The sequence below is a fragment of the Lissotriton helveticus genome, chromosome 6 (assembly GCF_964261635.1).
Source record: "Lissotriton helveticus chromosome 6, aLisHel1.1, whole genome shotgun sequence".
Classification (NCBI taxonomy): domain Eukaryota; kingdom Metazoa; phylum Chordata; class Amphibia; order Caudata; family Salamandridae; genus Lissotriton; species Lissotriton helveticus.
Genome location: NC_136067.1, coordinates 2071224679 through 2071252006, shown reverse-complemented (window position 1 = coordinate 2071252006; position 27328 = coordinate 2071224679). Strand labels below are relative to the sequence as shown.

The 27328-nt window shown below is 43.6% G+C and overlaps 1 long non-coding RNA gene across 1 annotated transcript in view; it reads right to left on the bottom strand.

The window, feature by feature from the left end:
- The window catches only part of LOC144764013 (uncharacterized), a 107634-nt gene that overhangs the window by 5875 nt on the left and 74431 nt on the right, over positions 1–27328 (bottom strand). The window lies entirely within an intron of this gene.

Sequence of the window (27328 nt, the reverse complement as noted above, 5' to 3'; positions counted from 1 at the left end):
CCTTCTTACCAAGAGGATATCCTTGTATTTATGTGGCATAAAATCTGTATATTGAGATAACCAATGACAAACTTTATTCTTTAGTTCAAAAGTCGATTCATCTTTGTTGTTGTTCAGATGGGGAACATCTGTCAACATAGCCACATATGGACAACAATCTGGAGGTAGTGCTATATTAGGTTTGGAAGGGCGAGTAGGCTGACGTACTGCTGGCTCGGCTGTTTCTCTGGTTATAACTCTCCTCGGGGTGACTGGCCACTAGGCAGATCATTATTCCTTATTTTGATGGAACATTGAGATGGTGTGCACCAAAGCAAGGCTAAGATAGATTCTCCTGTACCATACCTGATGAATTAATGGAATTCAAGGTCCAAACTTGTGGCCTGGTAGCAGTCTCTACCAATGCTTGGTTTGGGCAGAGATGACTACTTGTCTTAGCATGAATATTAAAAAGTTTGATCACAACAGCTTCCAATTTACCAGGCCTATCCAGAATTGGGCAGAGGCTTGTTGACAGAGCGTGCTGGATTTGAACAAATACATGATCCCATCTCGGACCAGAAGTGATAGCAGCACTTGCAGGGCCAGGCCCGGCACCAGGCTGTCTAGATTCGCTAAGCCACGCTCTGGTGGGGCGTTTGTTAACTGGAGCTGACGCCTTTGCAGCCCTGCTGTTTTTAAAATGTTTGAAGCAGGTTGTTTGATTTTGTTAGTCTTAACATGGTGAGCTGATAGGCATACCTCACTGGTTACAGCCTCAGTTGGTGTGCTATTCTGCACTATTTCAATCTCGATTCCTCCTGCAGCTATTCCCTCAGAATCACCAATGGGCCCTTAATGACTCTGAGCAAAATCACTCAAATCCACAGATAACGGTTGTTCGGCCAATGATATCTCTTTGACCAGCACTCCCAGAGCTTGTATCAAAAAAGAGTGGAGAGTGGAGCTTCATGGATTCCAAGAGGCCACATTCTTAGCCCTTGCATTTTCCACGTACTCATTGTATTCACAGATTCTGACTCCAGTAAACAATCACTATCCAGTAATATGTTACACAAAACTGGGGCCAAGGAGGGTAGCCCAGCCCAGGCTCCTCTGGGCTATGGTGGGTGAAGACGGGCCCTGTCTAGTCCCGTTCTCCGCCCAGGAGCGTCCCACACTGCATGAAACAACAACGAACTTCATAGATCGTGTATAATGTGGATAATCAGGCGGCAGCCCTTCCTCTATGGTAATGTCTTTATGGGACTACAAGGTGGACGCCCATTAACTTAATTCTTTTCTTTTTTTCGTCCTCATATCACCGTAAGCGTCTGCAATCGCAACATACTAGACCCCATTGATCCTGGGCACCCTGGGTCCATGTTCCTGCATTCGCTACCAGCCGCCAGGCCTGCTTCTTTGTACGAGGCTTGGTGTAATCCTTGGACGATCTTAAACCAACCTTAGTGTCTTTACCCAGCACACCAAGGGCGCCCAAATTTTGCCTTCTACTCGGTCAAGCCTTGCCATTGCGAATGCGCCCCGGAGCCACTTCTTATACGTCGGGGCACCTGGATCTTTCCATAATATGCATAACTCCCTACGGGCCAACAAGATCAAATTTAGAAAAAGTCCAATATGTGCTCTAGGTATATAGTTATCCAGTGAGGGATTTAAACCAAAAATAATCAGTGCTGGGTCTAAATTGACCTTGCGGCCAAATATACCCGTTAATGCCAACTCTATATTCTGCCAGTAACTTTTAAGTTGGACACATTCAAAAAACATATGCAGATCATCTGCCTTAAGCATACCACATTAAGGGCACCTAGGGGGTGGATTACTAACACACTTAGCGACTCTACAAGGGGGATAATATAGCCTAATAATAGTAAAGAAATGGTTTTTCTTCAAAGAGGCTGACTTAACAAACTTACAGAGGTTTACAATAGATGGAAGGTAAAAGTCTGCGGCGTCATTTGCTAATATTGATGTCCTCCACACCAGATGAGGTAGGGGAAGTTCAATGTCTTCTCTATCTAATAGGCTCCTGTACCATATCTCGACCTCCTTTTTAAATAGGGTGGGGTTTTGAAGTTTGAGCTCTATTTCCCAGTTCCCTCCAATGTTGTTCTTTTCTGCAGTATACCAGGAACATAATTGTAAAAATTTAAATCGTGAGAAGGAATCCCCAATCCTTGCTTTCAGAACCTCCCAGGGGAGGACTCCATCTGCAGATATTATTTCAGACCATATACGCATGCCTGCACGTTCTATCGGGACCGCCAGACTATCCTTCAGACAATCAGGTAATCCAGGGGAATCCCAGATTGGGGCAAAGTCTGAGTAATATTTTATCCCCCACTTAGTTTTCAGATTATGCCATGAATTAAGTGCAGCCCGAATCACCTTTAGGCGAACTTTCTTAAAGAACCTTGTAGCTCCAAATTTGTACAGGAACCCAGCTCCGCCCCCTCGTAAGTTGCCATAGCCTTCAAGATCCTCCCCAATTATTATCGATAAGGCTAGACAACAGACTACGGATGTTTTTAAATTGAAAAGTAAGGCAGTAACAAAAATTATCCGGTAGTGCAAGTCCCCCTTTAAGTAACCTCCTCTTCAACTTCTTCCAGGATAATCTGGCGCTCTTATTGGCCCATATAAAACTACCGATCTTACTTTGAATTTTCCCAAGAAGTTTAGAAGGAAACTCGAGAGGGATAGCACTAAAAAGATATGTTAGTTTTGGTAAGATTACCATCTTGACTATATTAATTGGACCATATATTGTTAGTTGGAGGTTTCTCCATCTAAGAAAGAGGTGATCGATTTCCTTTGCTACTCTATTCAGATTGATCAAGGGGATATTCCCCAGGTCTTGCTCTATATTGATTCCCAAGTATTTAAAACCCGGTCCACCTCGCCTCTCCCATCCTTCAACCCCCCAGCACATTATCTCAGTCTTAAGAGTGTTAACTGCGTATCCAGAGAGTCTTCCAAACTCACTTAAAGAGTGTTCAACTTTCGGGAAGACCTCTGTAGGATTGCTAGTGTATACTAACAAATCATCCGCATAAAGAGAGAGTTTAATATTTAGATCTTGAACCCGAAAGGGGGTTATTTGATTATCCAACCTGAGCATTTGCGCCAGCGGTTCAATATATATGTTAAATAATAGGGGTGAAATGGGGCACCCTTGTCGTGTGCCCCTCCTTATTGCAAACCTAGGAGTTGATATCCCATTTAGGAGAATAGTAGCTGATGCACCATCGTAGCATTTTACTAATGATCTTATAAGCAGTGGACCGAATCCCATAGCTCTAAGGGTTTCCCAGATGAAAGTCCAACTGACGCGGTCAAACGCCTTAGCTGCATCATATGCTGCTACTGCGAGCGGTTCTGCCCTTGCAACCGCCAAGTCTATACACCCTATTAATTGTAATGTCTGTTCCTGTATGTGCCTACCTGGTATAAACCCCTTCTGATTCTCTCCTATTACCTGGGGGATCACCTTGACCAATCTCCCTGCCAAAACACTAGTAAAGATCTTATAATCTGCGTTTAGCAGGGAAATTGGCCTGTAGGAGTCTGCCTTCAGTGGGTTCTTACCATGTTTTAATATAAGAACAATTGTTGCTTCTTTCCAAGATGGGGGTATTTCCCCCTCTCTACGTAGATATAATTAAAAAGCTCAAGGAGTCTCGATATGATTGCTTCATCAAGGATTTTATAGACTTCCCCAGGAAGTGCATCCGTCCCCGCAGCCTTATTGTTTTTGATCTTAGTAAGATGCAGCTTAATCTCTTCCTCTCTAATAGGTCTTCCTAGTGTCTCTTGACTATCATTAGTCAATCTCGGCAAATTTTTACTTTTCAGCCACTCTTGAATGCAATCAATGTCAGGGACCACCTCCTCTTTGTATAGCTGAGAAAACAGAGAAACCAGGCATTGCTGCATATCTTCATACTTATTTGATGTTGTGCCTATTTCGTCTATTATTAGTTTAATTCTGTCAATGTCTGGCATTCAAGCACACATGAGTGTTGGAAGGACAGGGGGTAGCATTGTCTTCTTCAGTCGTCACATGTAGTTGAAAGGGAGCAAATATGTGAATATTGCACTTAAGCACATTAACAAAATTGTTAAAGATTGGATGCACACATATCACCCTGGTCAATGGAGTGGGCTCCTCCCATTGCACTCTTCTCTCATAAACCACACAAACTGCTTTGATTAACCTTTAAACTGCCCAGCAACCATAGTGGATTCTACCAGATCCCTTGGAATAACCGATGACTGCAGTTTGAACATGTGTGACCACTTCAACTCGATGGCCAAATCAGCCAGATTTCACCTGAACTACCTAAGGAAACTGAAACCTTTCCTCGACACTCCCGACCTGAAAATGGCAGTCTAGGCTCTTGCCATTTCGAGACTGGAACATGGCTGCTCTACCCTCTCAGGTTAACCCAAGACCTCTCTGGCCCCTCTGAAAGCATGCTTCAATGCGGCCGCCAGAATCCTAACAGGCTCAAGGAAATTCAACCACATTTCTTCACACCTGAAAGCTCTGAACTAGCTTCCTCTTTCAGGTCAGAATGCAACTTAAATTTGCATTCATCACGCACAAGGCCCTTTACTCAAACTCCCTGGCATTTCTTGCCCAGAAATCTTGTGATATCCGGAGGAGCCAGATACTCCCATTCCGCCAGAGACCTTTTGCTCCAACCAGCATGCTTGCGAAAAAAAAGCTTACAATCGGGCCTTCTCTGGGGCTGCACCAAGAATATGGAACTCACTCCTGCCCGCCATTAGAAGAACTCCATCTCTGGCTCGTTTAAAAAAGGATGCAAAAACTTTCCTGATGGGCAAATTCCTCTCCTACATATTGACTTGAAATCACCTCAGTGACCTTGTCCCGGTTCCAGTTACTTTCGACTACTACCTCTCACTGGTCTACCCTGTTGCCATCAACCCGGTACCTCCGAGCACCCCACCCTCGGATCTTTGTTTCTCGTAAACTGTTTTTCCTGTGTTTATCCCAAATGTCCCCCCCCCCACTCCCACTAATCCTCTTGTTTACAATTTGTGAATACTGTAAAGCTCTCTGATATCCTTCGGGCCAAGGTCACTTTGATGTTACCCCCAAATGTATCCCCCACCCCCCTCGAAGTCTCTTGTATACATCTTATGAATCCTGTAAAGTGCTCTGATACCCTAATGGGTCAAGTTTGCACTCTATAAAACACAAATAAACACATTTGAGACACCTCCGCTCATCCAGGCTCCTACTTGGACAAATCACTTCCTTACAGAAAGCTAGTTCCGGTAGTCAAGCCTTCTCCTGCATCACTTCTAAAGCAAGGTACCTGCTGCTACACATAAGACCCTTCTCATCACTTCTTTAATTCCTCAAGCAGCTGAAGACCTGGTATTGGTACTGTCCCACTGGGCCATTGATCAGCACCAGGATACACCAACGGGTAAAAGTGCACTCTACAAATCTGCATAACATACCACTCTCAGCTGTCTCCCTACTCCCCTTATGCCGGTCTGATCAGACTGGATTGTAGTCCCTTAAGGGATTGCCAATTTTGCGGGATATGGATGTTGCCAAATAAATATAAACAATTTGGGAAGCACAGCCATTTTACCTATAGCAGCAAAGGGAGTCTTTTTCATGTCGGCAGTCACGCCTCCAGCCAAGTTATCACTCTAACATAGTTTTCACGCAAGAAGGAGTCAAGAGCACAGCTAGTATTTCACAAGTCCCATGACCCATTTCAGGGGAAATACCACAAAATTCATCTGTGACAGAGGTGAGTGGAAAAACCACTGGCTTGGCCCAATTTTTAGGTCGAGCCTGGCAGCGTCCATGCGCTATCTGGAAGACATGTTGTATTGACTATAAGGAGTAAAATCCTGCCTGCTGCTTGCAATAGCCTGATTCCAGTGTCAGTCTTCTTTGCTGCTTCCTAATTGATTCTACAGCCCTTTTTTCGTTCATAAGCTCCAACTAAGTACAGTTTCTTCACGCTTTTATTGCTTTTGCGCTGGTTGGGAGGATTTTTTTTTAAATACATGATGGTATTGTGTACAAGGGGCTACATTGTTTGTGGTATCATTATCATTCTTGCAACTTGGCATGCTGCTCTTTATTTTTAGTTATGCTGCTTCAGTGCTGCATCTCATGTTAAAATACTTCACATTGAGCTCCACTCCGTCTGCTTTGTTTAGCCTATTTGTTTACATTCATGAGCACCAGTCTATATGCGGCAGTGCTGCACTCATGCGCCACCCTGGAGTTCTGACGCGCTCTCCCTTTCACTTTCAGTGCATGCGGGGCTACTCATGTTCTCAAGCGTGGACTAATTTAAAATAAATTCTGGAACGCCATGCATATGTATGGAAACTGTGTATTATGGAAATTTTCACAAAGAAAAACAACGTATTTATGACGCCGACATTGTACAGCATGTTGTAAATGGTGTGATAGGACATGTGTGCTTCGATACTCTGATATTCAATACTAGCATGGTTGTGTTTTCTGCTCTCTGTGTGGCCCTTATAGCTGAGTGCAGCTATTAAAAATGTTGGCTCACCTTCTCTCCAGAAACCCAAGCAAAGGAATCTCCATGAACCTTGTATGTTGACTGGTATCAATCATGAACTGTTATACTCTGCCCCACGGCGTGACTAATACAACATGACACGATTCATCGCAGCGGCGTTGCATCGATGGACACACACAGGTAAACGCCATTTCTTGGATGGCTCTTTCTTTGCTTCTCCTCTTTTCATTGCATTTCCCAGCATTTGAGTTTTATATATTTTATAGGGGAAAGGATGTGTCATACGGCCAGCATTGCTGACTTTTGTGCACCGGAACCAGGTTTGAGTTGTAGCGTCAGCTCAACATCCTGTGATTCTGGGCAAATCACTTAATCTGCAATCCTTTCTTGAAGGGTAACCTGAGGCGGAAAGCCGGGACCCGTATTACTGCGTGAAATTTTAATAATATTCTGTGTTTTAGGGAATCAGATTACGTGATTCGCCGTTTCTCTTTTAAAGAAATTGTACTGCTCCCCAGCTTGTCACGATCTTAATATTTGTCCTACCTGTATTACTTGTGTGCCCCTGTTAGCCCCCATCCTCCCGTTTCTCCGTCTCTGCCGATTCAGGCGCCGGAGGGAGACTAGGAAGGACCGGGCAAAAGGGAGACGCCATCTTAGGGAGGGTGCAGGGTCGGCGAACTAGTTGCTCGGGACCCCACTTGGTTTAGGCTATAAAAGAGGCAGTTCGAACCATGCCAGTGCTTGAAGGGTAACCTTAGGCGTAAAGCCGGGACCCGTATTACTGCGTGAAATTTTAATAATATTCTGTGTTTTAGGGAATCAGATTACGTGATTCGCCGTTTCTCTTTTAAAGAAATTGTACTGCTCCCCAGCTTGTCACGATCTTAATATTTGTCCTACCTGTATTACTTGTGTACCCCTGTTAGCCCCCATCCTCCCGTTTCTCCGTCTCTGCCGATTCAGGCGCCGGAGGGAGACTAGGAAGGACCGGGCAAAAGGGAGACGCCATCTTAGGGAGGGTGCAGGGTCGGCGAACTAGTTGCTCGGGACCCCACTTGGTTTAGGCTATAAAAGAGGCAGTTCGAACCATGCCAGTGCTTGAAGGGTAACCTTAGGCGGAAAGCCGGGACCCGTATTACTGCGTGAAATTTTAATAATATTCTGTGTTTTAGGGAATCAGATTACGTGATTCGCCATTTCTCTTTTAAAATTTTTTACTGCTCCCCAGCTTGTCACGATCTTAATATTTGTCCTACCTGTATTACTTGTGTGCCCCTGTTAGCCCCCATCCTCCCGTTTCCCCATCTCTGCCAATTCAGGCGCCGGAGGGAGACTAGGAAGGACTGGGCAAAAGGGAGACGCCATCTTAGGGAGGGTGCAGGGTCGGCGCACTAGATGCTCGGGACCCCCTCGGTTTAGGCTATAAAAGAGCCAGTTCGAACCATGCCAGTGCTTGAAGGGTAACCTGAGGCGGAAAGCCGGGACCCGTATTACTGCGTGAAATTTTAAAAATATTCTGTGTTTTAGGGAATCAGATTACTTGATTCGCCGTTTCTCTTTTAAAAAAATTGTACTGCTCCCCAGCTTGTCACGATCTTAATATTTGTCCTACCTGTATTACTTGTGTGCCCCTGTTAGCCCCCATCCTCCCGTTTCCCCGTCTCTGCCGATTCAGGTGCCGGAGGGAGACTAGGAAGGACCGGGCAAAAGGGAGACGCCATCTTAGGGAGGGTGCAGGGTCGGCGCACTAGTTGCTCGGGACCCCACCAGTCGGCCCTATATAAGGATGACACCTGACCGGACGCGAAGTGGACGGGTGCAGCGGGCGCGCCGGCGGCGTGCCGAAGGCGCGCCAAAGGCAAGCCCGTCTGCGCCCGTCCGCGCCAGATCGCGACGGGAGGCGGGTGATGATGCAAAGATACCATCACCTATGCTGAATGTTTTAGAATCCCATTCGTATTCAGGAGACACTCTCCGATCCATTGGGCGAAATATGCCAAACAGTTCGACTAAGGAGGAGACAAGCTGTTGTACCTTCCCTATCCTGTTGGAGGGACCATTGTCGTGCAACTCTTGTCACTTCCAAAGCATGCAAGGGGAACCCCCAAGTAGGATGTTTCCCAGAGTGGACTCCACGGTCTGCCAGTTGACCCTTACCCATATTCTGTGCAATGTTTGGTCTCTCGCGAAGCACGCGATAGAGATATGGGATTTGATTAACACTCTCTCACCGGACCTATGCTTCCTCACAGAGACATGGCTCAACCTCACTAACATACCCGCGGTTAATCTAGCCATCCCCGCAGATTATAATTTTATCCAACTTGATAGAAAGAAAAAAGTGGGAGGCGGCCTAGGTATTGCTTTCAAAAAGAAACTCAAAGTCCAATGGACATCGTCTATAAACAATGATACGATGGAACTAGGTATGTTCAGGGTACAAGTGTCCCCGACAGTCTCATGTGATGGGGCCCTGCTCTATCGACCACCAGGCCCCAAATCGAAACTCAACTTTACCACGGCCCTGACAGAAATTATTGCCATGCAGGCCATTACCTCCAATAATTTCATGTTATTGGGCGATTTTAACTTTCATGGTGAAATGAAAGACAACCCAGAAGTTATCTGAACAATATGGGACTTAGACAGATGGTAATAGGTCCTACACATTCGGCAGGCCACACCTTAGACCTCATATTCACCAATTCACAACTGCTGGAAGTACAGCAGCCACAGCCGCTTATTTGGTCAGACCATTATCTAGTCCAATTTTCCCACCAATTTCAAGTAGGGCCAAGAAATAAGGTCAATCCCCCATACCCGCAAGGACAGTATAAAAGACCTTGGCACAAACTGAAGATAGATAGTTTTACCAAACCTTATATAGATCTAGTCATAAAAATGGAACTTGTGGATAAAGATCCCTCAGCCATGCTAGACAGTTTCAACTCAGCCCTAACTAAAACCTTGGACTTAGTGATCCCACAAAAAAAGGCCGCATTACTGCCAAGGGGACCCTCGGCCCCTTGGTACACAGAGGAACTCAGGTACCTAAGAACAACATGTAGAGCTCTCGAAAGAAAGTGGAGGAAGGGAAAACTACAAGGAGACAGGACCATATACAAGGGTGCACTAGCCCATTATTATCTTGAAATAAAAAAGGCTCGATGCGTCCATATCCAAAATCAGATAGAAAACTCTAAGAACTCGTCCAAAGCCCTTTTTAATATTGTTAGAAACTTTTCTTCACCCTTAGTATGTAAACAAGTACCAGTTGAATCACAGGATCTATGCGATTCCATTGCACACTTTTTTCATGAAAAAATTGAAAAAATCTATTCAAATTTCTTGGATCAAGATACAGATGTGATACAGGAAAAAAAGTTAGGCATCTCTTTTGTTCCCAGCGGAGCCTCGCTTAACCATTTTAAGCGCATCTCTCTCCTGGAGACGACAAAACTGCTATCAGCAGCTAAATCAGGAACCCCACAGGACATCTGCCCGCCCAGTACAATGGCTCTTGTATCTTCGGTCTGTGCCCCAGCCGTCAAACGAATTTTCAATATATCAATTGAAACAGGCCTCATTCCAGGGGCCTGGAAAGAGGCGTCTGTCCGGCCTATCCTGAAGAAGCCTACCGCAGACCCATTGCAGTTGAGTAACTACCGGCCAATATCCCTGCTACCTCCACTGGGGAAATTGCTGGAATCTAATATAAATACCCAGCTAAGTCAATATTTGGAAACAAATAATTTACTAGACCCTTCCCAGTCGGGCTTCCGCCCAGGGTTTAGTACCGAAACTGCAATGATGGCCGTTACCGACTCTCTAAGATGCACCCTTGATTCCGGGGGTTTAGCAATCCTAGTCCTCCTAGATCTCTCCGCGGCCTTTGATACGATATCTCATCGAAGGCTAGCGGAGAGACTAGGTGAATGTGGCATTGGAGGCACCGCCCTACAATGGTTGAAAGACTTCCTAAGGGGCAGATGGCAAACCACCACGCTTGGACCATTTATGTCTAAAAACAAATTCTTGCTAGATAAAGGGCTGCCACAGGGATCGTGCCTCAGTCCCACCCTGTTTAAAGTCTATCTGTCCCCCTTGGCTAAACTCATCCAATCCTTTGGCTTTGAAACAATCTCTTACGCCGACGACACGCAGCTGCTGTTTCCAATAGGTAACAACCCCCTGGATGAGAAACAACGTTTCACGGACGTATGCTAGCGGTCGCAGATTGGATGAGGGAACAATGCCTACAACTCAACCCGGGAAAAACAGAGCTAATGCTCTTAGGGAAATCCACACACCTTTGGACTGCCGATTGGTGGCCTCCCAAATTGGGTGAAGCACCAACACCATCTTCCTCTGTAAAAAACTTGGGAATACAATTAGACGCCAAGCTAAACATGAAGGAAAATATAAAAAATACTACAGGCTCATGCTATTACAACCTACGGTTACTGCATAGAATTATTCCATACTTACCCCTGGAACACCGCAGAACGGTAGTGCAGGCGATGATAGGAAGCAGGCTAGACTATGGCAATGCCCTGCTGGCAGAGGTTGGAAATACAGCTCTTTCCAAATTACAAGTAATACAAAACACGGCCGCCAGAATGGTCTTAGACAGCCCCCCCGGCACTCCTTATTCAAAATCTGCTGTCTAACCTTCAAAGCGCTCAGAGGTGAGGGCCCAGCCTACCTTACAAATAAACTCACTAAGCACTCAAATGAACGTAACCTTAGATCCAACTCCTTAGCCCTTTTGAATGTCTCCAGGACTCGACTTGCCCGCACAGGTGGCAGAGCATTCTCGTTCGTAGCCCCAAAATACTGGAACTCGCTTCCATTGACACTGCGGGAATCCACAAACTACATGTCCTTCAGAAAACAACTAAAGACTTGGCTGGTTCCTCCTTCAGGTAAAGCGCTGAGATGCCCCTGGGTGATTCACGCGCGATACAAGAATCACTAACATAACATAACATAACAAACATTGTTGAAACACTACAAACAAAAATAAAAGCAAGGTGTGAAGCCGTAGCACCTTCCACGCACCCGACTGTCGAACCAACGCCCCCCACTGCCACCCTCCGCACCTGGACCACGGTGACCACCGAAGACACAGCCCGCACGATGAACACCATCCACTCCGGATCGCCGACCGACCCCTGCCCCCACCACGTCTTCAACAAGGCCGACTCCATCATCGCACCCCAACTCCGGGACGTCATCAACTCCTCCTTCAACACCGCCACCTTCCCGGAGAGCTGGAAGCATGCCGAACTCAACGCCCTACTGAAGAAACCAACAGCGGACCGCACCGACCTCAAGAACTTCCGCCCCATCTCGCTCCTCCCTTTTCCTGCCAAAGTCATCGAGAAGACCGTCAACAGACAGCTTGCAGCCTCCCTCGAGAAGAACGGATCCCTCGATCCCTCGCAGTCCGGTTTCCGAGCCAACCACAGCACCGAGACCGCCCTCATTGCAGCCACCGACGACATCCGAGTCCTGCTCGACAACGGGGAAACAACGGCCCTCATCCTCCTGGACCTCTCTGCAGCGTTCGACACTGTCTGCCACCACACCCTAGTTCAACGCCTCACCAACATCGGGATCCAAGAAAAGGCACTGGAGTGGATCATCTCGTTCCTCGCCGGAAGAACACAAAGAGTCTGCCTCCCCCGTTCCGATCCGACGCCACCGAAGTCATCTGCGGCGTACCGCAAGGATCATCGCTCAGCCCAACCCTCTTCTACGTCTACATGAGCCCTCTCGCAGCCATCGCACGCCAACACAACCTCAACATCGTCTCCTACGCCGACGACACCCAGCTGATCCTCTCCCTCACCAAAGACCCCGCAACCGCCAGAACGAACCTACACAAAGGGATGAAAGACGTCGCCGAGTGGATGGAGAACAGCCGCCTGAGACTGAACTCAGACAAGACGGAAGTCCTCATCCTGGGATCATCGCCCTCTGCCTGGGATGACTCCTGGTGGCCTCCCGCCCTGGGCACCGCTCCCAAGCCAACAGACCACGCACGCAACCTGGGCTTCATCCTGAACTCTTCCCTCTCGATGACCAGACAAGTCAACGCCGTCTCCTCGTCGTGCTTCAACACCCTGCGCATGCTCCAAAAGATCTTCCGCTGGATCCCGACCGAAACCAGGAAGACGGTCACCCAGGCACTCGTCACCAGCCGACTGGACTACGGAAACACCCTCTACGCCGGAACCACAGCCAATCTTCAGAAAAGACTCCAGCGCATACAGAACGCCTCCGCCCGACTCATCCTGGACACCCACCGATGCAGCCACATCTCCGGCCACCTGAGGGACCTGCACTGGCTCCCCGTCAGCAAGAGGATCACGTTCAGGCTCCTTACCCACGAACACAAGTCTCTCCACGACCTAGGCCCCAAGTACCTCAACGACCGCCTGACCTTCTACGCACCCACCCGCCAGCTACGTTCCACAAGCCTCGCCCTCGCCGCCGTACCACGCATCCGAAGAGCCACCGCTGGAGGAAGATCCTTTTCCTACCTGGCAGCCAAGACATGGAACTCCCTCCCCATCCACCTCCGGCTGACGCAGGACCATCTCGCCTTCAGGAAACAACTCAAGACCTGGCTGTTCGAGCAGTAGCGGACCCCCTTCCCCAAGCGCCTTAAGACCCTTCCGGGTGAGTAGCGCGCTATACAAATGCTATGATTGATTGATTGATTGATAGCAGAATAGGGAAAAAATTAAGACAAACCTCTTTTCAGCTCTCCCTGGCACAGCAGGAGAGCAGTGGCGTAACGAAAGATGAGGGGCCCCCCCTGCAAAGTACAATGGAGGGGCCCCCTCTCCAGATTTAATCCAGAGCTCTCAGGCCTGAGTACTGCTGAGGAGGTCTCCTGCAGCTCGGGGGCCCGCAGAGAGGGGGCTGCGGGGGCCTGTGTTGCACCACTAGGGTAAGCCTGTTTTTACTGCTTTTATCAACTTCTCTACAGCTTGTGGTCAAGTTGATCAACCAACTCTTTGGGAAAAACGATCTGCCCTCGAGATACCCTTCTGAAATGAATAACTGCTTTAGCCTCTTCCATGTGGTGTACAGTAGTTATGCGCGGAGATAGTGGAATCTCTGTATACATAAAAACTCTGAATTGTCTAAGATAGACATATCTAATAGCTCCCCTTCTATTTTCACTATACCTACATGATTTACCTGGAATATTTATTAAAGTAATGGGATCTCATCCCAATCACCTTGATGCATGCTGACGAGTTGATTTTGTTAGACTTATTCCTCTTGGTCTGAGACATCATTTGCTAAAATGCACATATTGCAAGTAAACATTTACCTAAGATCAACGAGCAAAAAAGTAAGGTTGTGACAGTTAATGGCAGAAAGTAAAATAGCTCTCATAATTGGGTGTTAGATGAGGACAAAAGCAACCACCTTAATCCTTGTTCGGGTGGACCACAAAAGTCAATCAATTAACCTGTGCTTAATCCTCCTGTAGCTTAGCACAAAAGCAGTCAGGCTTAACGTAGAGGAAATATGTAAAGTATTTATGCAGCGCTTAAACAGAAAAGTGTGGACAGAACACAAAAAAAAATACCACACATATTTAGAAAAGTTGAGTAAAATTTAATATTATTTGGCACCAAAATGACTAAAATCCAATTAATAGAATTGACATGCAATTTTAAATATTTAGATTAAGCATTGAGCTTGAAAGCAAAAAGCAAAAAGCACCTCTTGCAGTTATCTGGTCGTGCAAGACCGGGTGAAAATCCCAAGTTTAAGGAGACCCTGCTGGAGCGCACGACGGATACAGGGACCACGTTAGCCCCGCTGAAAAAGTTACCCTCTAAAGTCTAGCATAAAGAGTCCAGTTTGCGGTGGAAGAGGCCGTTTGGAGTAAGGACAATATCGGGGATGGTCGTCGCTGGAGTGCGAAGAGTAGGTCAGGTGTCGCAGTCGGTCGCAGTCGGTCATCCCTGTGTTGCTTAAAATATTGATCTATTTAAGAATTTGTGCTTCAAGACTGTGGGTCTGGTTGTTCAGTGGATAATTCTTCCGCTAAAGTGAACTACAATTGAGCCCATGTTTATATGTTCAATCCCTGCTGGGTCCACACAAGCTTTCATCTTTCCGAGGATGATAAACTGAGTATCATTGGGCTGGGTAATAATAAACGGTGCAGAGCAGGAATATCGTCAGAGAAATATCGTCTGACATAAATATCCCCGCAGAAATATCGAATTGAAGAAATATCGATAACAAAAATATAGTTTGACCAGAATATCGACAGACAGGTAAGTAATATCGATAACAATAATATAGTTGTAATAAATATCGTTTACAAAAATATAGTTTACAAAAATATAGATTTTTTAATAATGTCATGTATTTTAGTGTTTTAATGAGAATTGTTTGTCATTTTAATATATGTTGTTGAATTTTAATAGTTATTAATGTATATTATGTTGAATTTTGTGTTATTAGTTCCGTAGCGGGTTGTGGGTTTATAGGGGAATAGGGTGGGAAGTAATTTAAATATATAAAATTAATTGATTATTTAATGTGTTAATTTAATAGTTATTAGTTAATTAATTTCAGTAGTAATTTTTACCCCTACGCTATCCAACGCTTTCCCTACTGTTGCACCCTTTGGAGTGGGAATAGTAATTTTTACCCCTACGCGATCCAATGCTTTCCCTACTGTTGCACCCTTTGGAGTGGGAATAGTCATTTTTACCCCTACGCTATCCAATGCTTTCCCTACTGTTGCACCCTCTGGAGTGGGAATAGTAATTTTTACTCCTCTGCTATCCAACGCTTTCCCTACTGTTGCACCCTCTGGAGTGGGAATAGTAATTTTTACCCCTACGCTATCCAGCGCTTTCCCTACTATTGCACCCTTTGGATTGGGAATAGTAATTTTTATCTCTACGCTATCCAACGCTTTCCCTACTGTTGCACTCACTGGAGTTGGAATAGTAATTTTTACCCCGACGCTATCCAACGCTTTCTCTACTGTTGCACCCTCTGGAGTGGGAATAGTAATTTTTACCCCTACGCTATCCAACGCTTTCCCTACTGTTGCACCCTTTGGAGTGGGAATAGTAATGTTTACCCCTACACTATCCAATGCTTTCCCTACTGTTGCACTCTCTGGATTGGGAATAGTCATTTTTACTCCTACGCTATCCAACGCTTTCCGTACTGTTGCACCCTCTGGAGTGGGAATAGTAATTTTTACCCCTACGCTATCCAGCACTTTCCCTACTGTTGCACCCTTTGGAGTGGGAATAGTAATTTTTACCCCTACGCTATCCAACGCTTTACCTACTGTTGCACCCTCTGGAGTGGGAATAGTAATTTTTACCCCTACGCTATCCAACGCTTTCCCTACTGTTGCAACCTTTGGAGTGGGAATAGTAATTTTTACCCCTACGCTATCCAATGCTTTCCCTACTGTTGCACCCTCTGGAGTGGGAATAGTAATTTGTACTCCTACGCTATCCAACGCTTTCCCTACTGTTGCACACTCTAGAGTGGGAATAGTAATTTTTACCCCTACGCTATCCAGCGCTTTCCCTACTGTTGCACCCTTTGGAGTGGGAATAGTAATTTTTACCTCTACGCTATCCAGCGCTTTCCCTACTGTTGCACTCACTGGAGTTGAAATAGTAATTTTTACCCCTACGCTATCCAACGCTTTTCCTACTGTTGCACCCTCTGGAGTGGGAATAGTAATTTTTACCCCTATGCTATCCAATGCTTTCCCTACAGTTGCACCCTTTGGAGTGGAAATAGTAATTTTTACACCTACGCTATCCAATGGTTTCCCTACTGTTGCACCCTCTGGAGTGGGAATAGTAATTTGTACTCCTACGCTATCCAACGCTTTCCCTACTGTTGCACCCTCTGGAGTGGGAATAGTCATTTTTACCCCTAGGCTATCCAGCGCTTTCCCTACTGTTGTACCCTTTAGAGTGGGAATAGTAATTTTTACGTCTACGCTATCCAGTGCTTTCCCTACTGTTGCACTCACTGGAGTTGGAATAGTAATTTTTACCCCAACGCTATCCAACGCTTTTCCTACTGTTGCACCCTCTGGAGTGGGAATAGTAATTTTTACCCCTACGCTATCCAGCGCTTTCCCTACTATTGCACCCTTTGGAGTGGAAATAGTAATTTTTACCCCTACGCTATCCAATGCTTTCCCTACTGTTGCACCCTCTGGAGTGGGAATAGTAATTTTTACCCCTACGCTATCCAATGCTTTCCCTACTGTTGCACCCTCTGGAGTGTGAATAGTAAGTTTTACCCCTACGCTATCCAGCGCTTTCCCTACTGTTGCACCCTCTGGTGTGGGAATAGTACTTTTTACCCCTACGCTATCCAGCGCTTTCCCTACTGTTGCACCCTTTGGAGTGGGAAAAGTAATTTTTACCCTTTCGCTATCAAATGTTTTAACTACTCATATTTAAATTTTATTATTAAATGTATGTATTAATATTTGTAAATACTTTTATGTGTTAATTAAATATAGAAAATGTTATTTTATTCAAAATGTTTTATATGTTTTATGTTAATTTTATATAATTATTAAAGTTGATTAATTAAATAAAAAAAATAATAAAATGTATTTAAGAAAATATATGTATATGTACACATTTATCAAGTTTATAATGATTAAATTAAGTTTATTTGTTATTTGTTATAAATAGTTAAAATATAAATGTAATGTCATTTATTTTGTTAATAATATTAATAATAATTAACTATTTAATATAATTTAAGTTATAATATAATATTTTTTAAAAAGTCGATATTTTTTATCTATATTTTTTACATCTATATTTTTGAGTCGATATTATTGTACTTACCTGGTTAAGTATAGGGAGTCGATATTTTTGTAATCAATATTTTTACATCTATATTTTTGTAAACTATATTTTTGTAATCGATATTTAAACATGGAACCACAATAAACATCTGTTAACTGTCAATAGCACCAAGAATCACTTTGAAGTGCTCTCCACAAATATGACAGTCGTTAGGAGTGACCTGCTATGCCTATTGCCGCAGAACCTAAGCAACCACAACATTAGTGACCATCAAGTTTTAAAAAAACAAGTTACACACTTAACACGTTCGCAGACAACCACCTGTCTCTCCCTGGCTAGTTCTCTTGCACCAGGACCCAACTCAACAAATACCAAACAGAGCCTTATGGAATGGATTAAAACAGGAAGCAGCAAGGAAAAAAAGAACTTAAGAAGGGAAGGCAATGAACTACCAACTGCTTACCTTGCATAGCTGTAATATTTTGCAATACAGCAGTGTTTTGATAAATTGGTAAATATTTTACATCTGTGTAACGTCAGGATTCGATTAGGAGGGCTGCTAATTTCAGATCATGATGGAAACTGCAGCGCTCAAAAGAATGCAAGTAGTGGCGGCCTCCGTTTAAAGCTCAATAAATATTCAGTGCAGCCCATACATTTTTCTTGAGGCCTCGGCATGGTGGCAGTTACCGAGTGTGGTGAACTGATGTGACGGTTACCAGGGAAACGTCACGAGGTGGAAGAAAGTCCGAGACAAACCTTTAGGCCTATATTACCTTTTACTTTTAATCTCGGCCACCCGCGCCACGATGCATCTCATTCCACCCTGGGCCACTCTCTGACATGGACTGACGTGGACAGACGGACATACTCACCTGCTGGCAGCAGAAGACAGGGCAACACTGCAGGGCAAAGCCAGCCAGGAGCTAGAAATAATAAAATTATGGCCTGCGGGCCTCACGGTCCCTCTCTGTCATCTCTGGCCTCTGTGAAGCCTTGCCTCACACGCGCCCTTTTAATTGCGCATGATAATGGTCCCTGACCCCAGACCCGCCCCACCCTGAGAGAGAAGAACGCACAGCCTTCTGGGTACCTTGCACTAATATGCACAGGCCACGGCGAGGTGCTGCTGCAATGAACGAAGGCGATGCAGTAACCATTTAATCACCAACATATACTGTGACGGATATGTAGTCCTTGCTGGGCTGGCACGGCTGATGGGGCCCCTGGAGCGTGGGCCCCCCCCCGCAATGCGTGGGCTGCGGGGGCCTGTGTTACGCCCTTGCAGGAGAGTCCCTGCAATAGAAGTAGAAGACCTTGAAAAGAAAATCTGTTCCGATTCAACAATCTCTAACTCTAAGGATGTGTTAGAAAAGATCACTTCGACCATAAAAGAATTTGAACAATTTAATTAAAGCAAAAAGGCAGACAAACTACAGAAGGATATAAAGAAGTACAATAAAGAGCAAACTTAACCTTATTTGAGATAATATTTTGATCAAATGTCTAGTGCTAATACCAACCCCATTAAAATAACTACTTTTTCTGATATGAGTTCTGACACAGAGAGTGACCAGAAATAGATTCTATCCAACAGAGTATGATAATCAACATCAACCTCCCATCAGGGTTTTTTAAGATTGACTCATTGAGTCCCCGGAGGAGAACACGGAGGGCCAGACGAGGAACGGTTTCACAAACAGTACACTCCGGGACATGGGCAAACCCAGATTTTTTTTTACGAATGGTGAATGATAACTTGACAGTACCCATTTTCAACCTCTGTTCACACACACTTCCTGATTATGAATCCTCTGTCCTTGTGACAGGATTATCTTTTGTGCCGACAAATAGAACTGATATATTCCAGAACAAAATAGAACTTTATAGATTTGTTAGATTGGTATAATTAAAAAGTTTATTTTCGATGCAGGACTCCACCTATAGACAAGACACCACTGGACTACAAACCTTTTGTGCTATGAATAACATGATACCAAAATAAATTGTTACCTTCAAAAACACAATCTTAACTGCGAATGAAAATCTTTTTAATAAACTCTATAGGATAAAATTCAATCTATTGAAAGATCAACAGAAAGTTCTCCAGAATCTAAAAACTCTGTCTAATGTAATTATAAAACCAGATGAAAAAGATGAGGGCATTGTTCTGATGGACAGAATTAGCAACAGGGAAAAAGTACTGTCATATAGATATGATTTGCCTACACAATGTGTTAAGTTAGCATGAGCGTATTAGGAGTTTAAATGCCATTTTACCTTTCTGCTGCTTCTGCACACGGCACATACTTGTTATTTTAGCTTTGAGCCTAGTAGAATGTTTTGCTTCACACGAGAATAATATGTTGTTGCTCTGATATCAGCTTTGCTTGGTGAGCTGTGTCTGTACAGTGAGTGCCGAGGCCTTCAAGGATATCTCAACACAGTGGTTGTTGTGAGGTCTGATCTTTGCACTTTCTAGACATAACATACATGCAGTTGTGGCCAAATTCTGGCTTTGGGCGCGTTTTAATATTGCAACGCACAGAGAATACACACACTTGATGGTGCTTCGCATGCAGAGAGCTGGTGGAAGATGATGTGATCCCTTACCACTAGGATCTGAGGTATGGGCCGCCCTGCTAAAACCCAAAGAGACCTTCTTAGATATAATATAATATACTAGCAAGGGAGGGTGAGAATTAGGTGTCTTTTAGCCTTCTTCCCTCTAGCATTTTAACATGCTTTCACCCTTTGTATTATATGGACTAGTAACTATGCTGATTACTTTGTTTCTTATAATATGTTTGCTTGTATTAGCTAAGATACTGCGCTTGAGAACACTGCATTAGAAAATAAACGTCTGTGGTGATCTGCACTGTCAGCATTCTACGTGATGTCATCTCTAGTAGTTCTATATGCTGATGATTCCTCCCCAGTGTTCCCTGTTTGGCAGTTGCAGCTGCTGTGTCCTTCCCTCAGGCTGGACGGCTCTCTTCTCTTGAATAAATCCTGCATCATAACTTCCTGCTTCAGCCTCATCATTACACTGGTGACAGAGGATGGTCAGCCATGTATCAGCTGTCACTTCAACTTAATTTTACAAAGCGCTGTAAAATTCAAGACATCACTTCAACTTCATTTCACCAAGCGCTGTGAAATTCAAGATATCCTGCCTTCCACTTCGTGGGAGTACATCTACAAATTACTTTTGCCACTGTACTCGAGAGCCGTCGCAGCCACAACACTCTTTTAATTGACTTTCTCTAGCATTAAGCGTCCCCACGCGCTAACAAACTGCGAGCCCTGCCTTGTACTATCATATCTATTCCCCATGCTCGGCTTCACAGTATGACAGTCTGACTTTCAAGAATCTAACGCTTTTCTACAAAATTCTAACCTCACCTCTGCTTAGACCAGCGCTGCGTGTGCCTCCAGCGGGTGTGTTTCTTCGACGCTGCGCGCATTCCCAGCTTGTTCCTTCTCTCCCAAGCTGTGCCACAGAATGATGACGTGGTAGAATTCTCTCAACCACACGTCATCTGCCTCACGCGCGCCAGCCTTGCAAGTCACCCCAGCAACAGGCAGCACGCTCAACCAATCGTTGTTGTCTTCCTGCTCTGCAACGTCACAGAGGATTTATCTATCAGCGTCAGATTCTCATTGCTGCAAGCCACAGCTGTAGCGCGTCACGAAAGCCCCAAGACTTCGTTTTTTTTTTTCAAAAGTGCACAGCCAATTTATCTCCGCTGATGCACACAGCCTTCCAGTTGAACTTATACCTTTTATTCCACTAATATACAACAAACCATTACATAAATATAAACTATGTTTTCGCGCTGATGCGCACAGCCAATATTTACACAAAAAAAAGTATAAATACAAAACCATGTTTTCGCGCTGATGCGCACAGCCAATACCTTATTACCTGGTTATCAACGCTGACGTGCACAGCATTTGCACGCTGACGTGCACAGCATTTGCACGCCGATGTGCACAACATTTGTACGCTAATGTGCACAGCATTTACACACCGAAATGTACAACAATTACATGTTTATGTGTAAAATTTTTTAGTTTGAAGTCATATTTACAACAGTTTCTTTTACTCTTATTATATTAACATATACTTCATTACAAAAAGTAAAAATTGATAATATCACAATGCAAAGTGTTACTCCTCCAGCTCCATTTCTTCAGACTCCTGGAGATCCTCCCCTCGAGTGGAAACTTTGGTTGAGATCTTTCATGGCCTACCTAGGAGCAATTGATGGACTCAGATTTCGTGCAGAAAGAAAAAAAAATCTGATGTACTACCATCTCGGTGTAGAGGGCCAGAACGTATTCGATCATTTACCCCCTTATATTCCACCTACTGGTGAGACTCCAGATGAATTTGACATAGCCATTGCAAAATTAGACAAGTACTTTGTCAAAACCAAAAACATGGTCGTACATCGTTACAAATTCTTCACCAGAGTTCAAAAACCTGAAGAGAGTATTGACACTTTTGTTACTGCATTAAAAATACTTGCTTCCAAATGCGAATTTGACAACTTCACCTCTCAACTTATCAGAGATCAACTTATTGCTCGTTGCTCTTGTAAACAAATTCAAGGGAAACTATTGTCCTGCAAAGATCCTTCTTTAGATAAGGCTATTGATATAGCCAAAAGTATAGAGACATCCTTGGAGGATTCCAAACAATTAGAAATTTCTCTCTCTAATACTTCTATTTCTAGTGCAGCAACCGCACCTATTAAGACTCCCAATTTTATTCCTCGTGACTCACGTGGTTATTTTAGAAGGATGGGAAACACTAGTACCAGAAGACCTTTCATGCCCAGTAGACAAATCAGCCAAAATACTTTTTGTTTTAGATGTGGTTCTTCTTACCATGTATCTAATTTTAAGAACTGTCCAGCTGCCAATCAACAATGCACTCAGTGTGGTAAACATGGTCATTTTTCAAGAGTCTGCATGAGAGGTAGAAGAGGCAGTGTACGTTGTGTCTTGAATGAATATGATCCCTCTTTTGATTCGAACCCTCTTGAGCAGTCAACTGAATATCCTGAAAGTGATGTTACCACTCAAGAGTATGTAGTTGTTGTGAGAGATAATGATGATGTTAGTCGCACCTTTCATATTCCTGATCCAGAGGTTGATACCATCATTGAAAAACATCATGTTCAACTACTAGTAGACACTGGTGCTCGTATTACTATTGTTTCCCATGACAAATATTCTCATTTTTGGCATGATAAATGTCTACTTCCTCCTGATGTTCTCACTGTAGCGTTTGAAGGCAGCAAAATTAATCTTTTAGGCTATTTCTGGGCTGAAATTTCTATTTTTGGCAAATCTATCAAAGGGAAAGTTTATGTTGCCAAACGTGGCATCAATGTTCTAGGCCTTATACATCAAGCAGAATTTGGTATCACCATTAAACCTGGTTTACCCAATCCTGTTTTTATAGAAGAAAGCAATCTTCCCTGTTCTATGTCTTCATCTTCTGTCCCAGTATGCAACATTGTAGATAACAAATTGTTTGAGCACAAATATAGAAAAGTCTTTGAAGATCGTCTTGGCAAAATCACCAATTTTCAACATTTTATCAAAATTAAAGATGGCATTTCCCCTGTCAAGCACAAACTTAGAAATGTTCCACTTAGTATCAGAGAAGACTTATCCAAACACCTAATGTCATTATGCGAACAAGGAATAATTGAAAAAGTAGAATCCACATTGTGGCTTTCTCCTATTGTTCTTGCTAGAAAAAGGTCCGGTGATCTTCGCATGTGTGTGGATTTACGCAGTCTTAATGGAGCTATCTGGGTTGATGGATTTCCCCTTCCTCGCATTGAGGATTTAATAGCAAAGGTTGGATCATCCACTTGGTTTTCCAAACTCGATTTAAAAGCAGCATACCACCAAATTGAGTTACATCCCCACTCACGACATCTCACTGCCTTTGTAACACCAGATGGTGTATTCCAATTTCGACGCCTTCCTTTTGGGTTGGCTTCTGCCGCTGCTGTTTTTCAGCGTATCATGTCTGAAATGTTTAAGGAACTTGCCAATGTAGTCGTCTTTCAAGACGATATTCTTATATTTACCCAAACTGAGAGTGAACATGATAAAGTCATTGACCAAGTTTTTGACATTCTACAACAAAGAGGTGTAACTCTACAAAAGAGTAAATGCGTTTTCAAAACCAGAGAAGTAGAGTATCTTGGTCATAGCATTTCTGAAAGTGGCATCAAACCTAGATCAGGTCTGGTCAAAAGCATTATAGAAGCTCCTGCTCCCTCCAATAAGGAACAACTTTTATCTTTCCTTGGTCTCTGTGAATTTTACTCAAAATTCATGAGAGACTATGCCAAGACTACCGAATGTTTTAGACTCTTCCTTAAAAGGGTGCCACCTTCAGCTGGTCTGATGAGTGTGAAAAAGGTTTTCAGCTTATTAAAGAACATATCACCAATGCTCCTGCTCTTCAACCTTTTAATGGCAACAGAGAAACTGTAGTCACGGTTGATGCCTGTGAATACGGCTTAGGGGCCGTTCTCTCACAACTAGCTTACGGTAAAGAATTTACTGTAGGATTTGCTTCTTGTGAATACGTTTTTTGATGGCATCATTATTAAAATCAGATTCAACAGTAATACTGTGAATTTAATCAGAATCTGATTTTAATAATGATGCCATCAAAAAACGTATTCACAAGAAGCAAATCCTACAGTAAATTCTTTACCGTAAGCTAGTGGACAACGGAGTGCAATTTATTTCAAAAGAAATGGGGGTTTTTCTGTATAATTGCTGTATTAAACATACCAGAACCCCATTGTATCATCCCCAGAGTAATGGCAAAACCGAGAGGTTTAATAGAGTTATTGTTGAATGTGTACAAGCTGCTTTCAGATCAAACAATTGTATTTTTCAAGCTGTGAAAGATCTTATATGGTCTTATCGAATTTCTCCCCATGTTGCCACAGGTTTCTCTCCCTTTGAGTTGATGAGAGGGAGGAAAGCTTGTTCCCAAGCTTTCCCATTTTGGATGGTCAAAAGTCTTCACCGAGGCTGTGATTTGGAAAAAGTCTGGGAATGTGCCAACAAAAAATCTTCCAGTTTACTACCTTACAATGAGGATTTAAGCAAAAAGTCCTTTCAAAGTATTCGTGCTGGTGATTGGGTCACAATAAAAAATCCTGTTACTGTCAAGAAAGGTTTTTCAAAATTCCTTGATTCGCAACAAGTTATAGAAGTTCGCAAGAATGCGGTCAAACTGTCTAATGGCAACTGGTGGAGCACTTCTCGTGTAGCCAGAGATCCTTCTCGTGCAACTGTTTTTCCATCCAATGTCAATGTTAATGATGATTTAATGAAAAGTTCTGATGTGAATGATAACAGTGGTCCTAGGAAAAGTTTAAGAGCTACTGTTAGGCCTAACAAATATCGTGATTTTATCTGATTGTTTTTTTTGCTTAAAAAAAAAAAAGGGGGGAGGTGTGTGGTGATCTGCACTGTCAGCATTCTACGTGATGTCATCTCTAGTAGTTCTATATGCTGATGATTCCTCCCCAGTGTTCCCTGTTTGGCAGTTGCAGCTGCTGTGTCCTTCCCTCAGGCTGGACGGCTCTCTTCTCTTGAATAAATCCTGCATCATAACTTCCTGCTTCAGCCTCATCATTACAACGTCCTCATTTACTCCTTGTTCTGGATTGAAATGATTGTATAACGAAAGAGTGTTCATGTGTTCCACGTTACCTGAGGTGTTCTAAGTCCATGTTCTGGTTTGTCTAAACATTGGGAGTTTGTAAGAACCAATGAGACACAGTATCTAGTCTGGTAGGGGATTTTGGGTACTAAGGTGAGTTCTGGCACACCATAATTCACTGAGGTTCCTAGTCTCTATGCACAGTTCTGTATGAGAACGGAATCCCTGTGACAGTACTTGAACAGTGAAGTGTTGCTGAGCACTATAAACCACTCTAAAAAAATCCTATGGCAGAACTTAGTAAAACGATTTATACTCTAAGCAAATCAGGCTTTGAAGAAGTATGGCTAAGTGAGAAAGGGTCAGTTTTGGCCAAATTCTGGCTTTGGGCGCGTTTTAATATTGCAACGCACAGAGAATACACACACTTGATGGTGCTTCGCATGCAGAGAGCTGGTGGAAGATGATGTGATCCCTTACCTTAAACTTTTCTAATCAACAGTAATCCCATGTTAACGGCTATATACTCCTTGCCAAAAGTACATACACATTTGACTAATCCCCCTGGACGTCCTATCATTTCTGGGTGTAACTCGATTCTCAAAACTTTAGCACATTACGCTGATTATTTATAAGATGAAAAGCTGGCCTGGTATATGATGTAAACTTATGTACGTGGACACCTCGCAAAAGTCCACAAAATCCTTATGGTGATTTAAGAGGTCTTAGACACCCTTAAAAAGCTCTTTAAGTGGTAGCTGTGGAGAGCAGCTTTCAGGCTTAGTCTTGAAGGAGTGTAAAGCAGCTTGTTTTTACCAGAATGCATTCTTATAGTGGAGATAAAGTGAAGAAGAACCACACAAGATATTTATAAGAATATGTATTTATTATATAATACTCTCTAACACACAATGATATTTCCTACTTGGGCAATTCACAATAGACACAATGCGTTGCAAAGAAAGTCAGTAAATAGCACAGAAAATGCAGTGGACTCCAGGGAGGGTACCAAACCATATACTAAATAAGTGGTATAAGAACCACGACTCGCGTCAAGACAATGTCGAGAGGACGTAGAATTGCTGGTGACCCACTCAAGGTAAGTAGATATGGACCCCACTGAGAGCGTGTGCAGTGTGAGTACACAACCGTGGGCTCCGTACAGTTCTAAGTGTGTGTTGCGTTGGGAGTTTTAAAGGAAAAGGACCCTTCGCAAAGGACACTGAAGATACCCTGCGAAAGACAGCAAGTTGGACAGCCACCCCACCCATGGATATCCTAGTACCCACTCTACCTTCTCCAGGGAAGCCGTGTGTATAGGAGTGAAGTGATGTCAGAAACTACTGTCGAACTTAATGTTATATATATATATATTCACTGAAAAAACCATAGGTTATACACCATATATAGTTAGGAATTAGCATTTAAAAAACCTTATTTTACTCACACAAAACCATTGAAATTCCATATATAGTTAGTTGCACTAACTATATATCGCGCACCCGCAATCCACTGCTGATCATGTCACATATTACATCATTCATGACATGGTCAGTGACATCACTGATGACATCACTGATGACATCTCAAATGACATCACTGATGACATCACTGATGACATCTCAAATGACATCACTGATGACATCACTGATGACAACATCCAGTGACTGTATGTTTCTGTAAAGTTAAAATATGTCTTACATATTGAAGAATGAGTGGATGTAGAAGTGTCTGAACAAAGGATTTAGTAGGTGCGTGACTGACTGTATGAGTGAGTGATTAAATGTGTCTCACTGAGTGCATGGGTTAGTGACTAAACTGTCTTAATTTGTGCATCATTATGTCTGTTGTTCTGTAAACTGCTGCATGTGTTGATCAGTAGCTATATGATTAACTATATGGGTTATTGATTGGTTGCCCAAGTATTTGTATGGGAGACTGAGAGTGTGTATGGGTGGCTGGGAGGTGTACGACTCTCTGCATAGATGTATGGGTTCAAAAGTGCATGTGGAAACAGCTGTATGGGCGGTTGACTGTGTGCATGACTGTATTGGTGAGTGAATAGATATCTCAGTGCTACATGTCAAAGTAAGTACATATGTAAAATACAGTACATGTGAGAGTTGACATATATAAATAACTGTGCATAAGAGCCAGTGAATGTGTGAGTGGCTGTATGGATCATTGTGAACTTGTATCCA